Source organism: Lissotriton helveticus, chromosome 1_2, assembly GCF_964261635.1.
Source record: "Lissotriton helveticus chromosome 1_2, aLisHel1.1, whole genome shotgun sequence".
In the NCBI taxonomy this organism is placed as follows: domain Eukaryota; kingdom Metazoa; phylum Chordata; class Amphibia; order Caudata; family Salamandridae; genus Lissotriton; species Lissotriton helveticus.
Genome location: NC_136058.1, coordinates 334,731,971 through 334,734,915, shown reverse-complemented (window position 1 = coordinate 334,734,915; position 2,945 = coordinate 334,731,971). Strand labels below are relative to the sequence as shown.

Genomic DNA, 2,945 nt, shown 5'->3' with positions numbered 1-2,945 from the left:
GGAGGGTCGGCTTCCTTCGGCATTTGCTGTAGCGAGCTGCGTCGGGCAAGTAGATAGTCGAACTGCTCCGAACCACCGTGTCCTGCTAGGGCAAGTGAAGGAATATTTATACCTTGAAGGTACCCAGTTTGATGTAAAGTCAGGCATAATAACGTCAGTAAAAAACCCCAAGGGAATAGTGGTTCTTTGTAAAGTACATGATTTCTTGGACAAATCAATATTCAAGCAAGGGGTGGTCCCTGACTGCTTAAGCCGATTTTCCTGGAAATCGTTGTGACGTTTTCGGTACGGGTGGAAGTAGCCATGCCCGTATTTGGACTGCATGGGCTATGTCTAAATACGGGTATGATTTCAATGCCTATATAAGGGCAATGTGAATTTTACCTATATAAGGGCATGAATCTGGAATTTTCGCTCGGATCCTAAAACGCCATACAACAGTTTCTTTCACAAATCCTGCGTAGGGAGAAAGGCCTTTGACAACAAGCGTTGGCAAAGCCAATAAATCTTGCTTATGTGAAAACTATTGGCTTGGTCAGTGTTTTCTTTAGCCATGTTGTACAGGCAGTGGTGTAACACAAGCCCCTGCAGCCCCCAAGGAACAGGGGGGCCCGAGCTCTAGGGGCCCCCCTCAGCACAGTACCTGGGCCAGAGAGCTCCTGGTTGATTCCAGAGGGCGGGGGGGGGGCCTCCATGTACTCTGGAGAGGGGCACCTCAAGTTTTATTACACCACTGTGCACATCAGCATGATTGATGTGCTGCATGGCTGAAAGTAAAGGAACAAAAGATCTTTGAAACTACCAATTCTGACCATGTCATAGCGCCTTTGATTTTTTTTCTTTACTTTCAGCCATGCTGTACAGCAACTCTGCAGCTGACAACATAGTTAAAACACATTGACAAAGCAAATAGCTCTGCAAAGGCGAGACCTTTTGACTTTGCCAATGATTGTTTGTACTGGAAGGTTGTCCTTCCAGTGCAAAACATATGCAGCTTTGGTTACTGCGCTGCGTTGCATGTCTTCACAGTAAACTTACCTCTACATGTGCTGTCTTGCATGAGGGAGACTCGGAAATAAACAAAAAACTTTGTCAAGGGACAAAATTATTTTGGATCCTCCAGTGATTCAAGGCTGTCTATCAATTTCGTAAGTTCATTAATAACATAATTATTCTTAAAAAGTTACTATACTATAAGTGTAGTGATATTTAATACCATTTTTACAAGTAATAAGAATCATTTAGCTGGAGTAACACTTAGTCAGACAGACAAAAAAGCGTTTCTTGAAAGTGCACGTTTTTTGTTTCAAGTCTGTGAAGAAAAGTGTCTCGTCCAGTAATTAACCAAGTGATCATATAAAGGCCACGTTAATCTGCATGCATGGGGGTGAGTGCCGTGTTCACACCCATTGGCACAAGAGCACACTGTGCGGTTGAATGTAGATATACTACAGAGTATATTGCACCATCTTGATCCATGCCACGGTTATGTTAATACCGGAGTAGAGTCCTACACAGCGCCTCACCAAGGGTGCTAAGCGCTATATAAATGTAATTATATATTTTTTTGGTAATATTCCACGGCTTTTGACACTAAAGGGCCAATAAACGAAACTGAAGACAGCGCGGGAAGGGGTAAAGGTATGAAATGTTGAGCAGCTCAGCTGTGAAACTCCTATATTTCAGCACAACAGCGGCATATAACAACGCGTGTGTGCGTAGGAATCAGTGAGCAGGTGCCGGGGTGCATCGGAGACACAGAGAGAGAGAATGCAAGTTGGCGCTACAATAACACCTCCTAGAAGTACAAACAAACATGCTCCTAACACAAAGCACAGGCCGCCTGTGTCAAGCGTCTAGAAAGGATGCTCCTGTTGATTGGCTGCAGGGAGGGCTGGACACGAAATAGTAAACCTGTCCGTTTAAGAGATCCAGCGCTTTAAGTACACATTATAATGTTTAGATTAAAAAGAGAACGCTTTTTGAATAAATGGAGAACGTGCAGTGCCTTTTTGAAGATTTTAAATAAAAACCTCAGGTCCCACCGAGATTTGAACTCGGATCGCTGGATTCAGAGTCCAGAGTGCTAACCATTACACCATGGAACCGGCTGTCAACACAAGACCTACATCTTTATTAAAGGGTCTCAGTAAAGTTCCGGAATCATTTACACAGAAGATAGTCGTTTTTGGGGTGGATATCCCTACACATTGAAAGAACGCATTGACAAGCGTGATACAAGCGCCTCTTTCCCAGACGGAAGTGCTTCACGCGTGTGATAAGTGCGCACCCCTGAACCATGCGCTCCTTCTGCAGTGCATCGTTTTTCATTTTGCTCATATTTTAGTGCCCCTCTAAGGGTTCAGTGCTCTTTTCAAAAGAATCAATCAACCCTTTTGCTTCAATCCTCCATCGGAGTCCATGTTCTTTTTATTTATCTATTTATTTTATTTAATGTGATTTTTAGCGCGAACTTTACCCGAAGGTGTCAGAGCGCTTTACGTAAGAACCAGTTGCAAAACATAAGGACTTAGGATTGCATGCGTTACATAAAAGATACAAACAGAAAAAAATGCAAATGTACAAGATGTAAAGTCCCAGAAGGAAGATGGTGGCTGCGGCCACTCCTTTGTAAAGCGCCAGCACTTCTCTTTCGCTCTCTGGACGGCAGGCGGCGCTGCGGAGTCTAGGCGACTAGGCAGTGACGTGTCAGAGGAAAAAGAAAGATTTAAAGACCTTGGGTATGAGTCACACAGCGCCATTGTTGCAGAATAAATACAAGTATATCCTCATGAACAGAACGGCTCCTGCGCTCCTTTGGTGCTGAATGGAAAGGCTCATGCACCACAGACAGCTGCGCGCGCCCCCGCGAGGGCGAGGACACGCCTCACACTTTACAGCTCGTCCCACTGGTGTCACTTCCCTCCCTGAGACTCCGAGCTGCG

General features: G+C 44.8%; 1 non-coding gene across 1 annotated transcript; it reads right to left on the bottom strand.

The window, feature by feature from the left end:
• Positions 1–2,036: 2,036 nt before the first annotated feature.
• On the bottom strand, positions 2,037–2,108 carry TRNAQ-CUG (transfer RNA glutamine (anticodon CUG)). Its single transcript has one exon. It is a non-coding gene; the product is annotated as a tRNA-Gln (tRNA).
• Between the last annotated feature and the right edge of the window lie 837 nt (positions 2,109–2,945).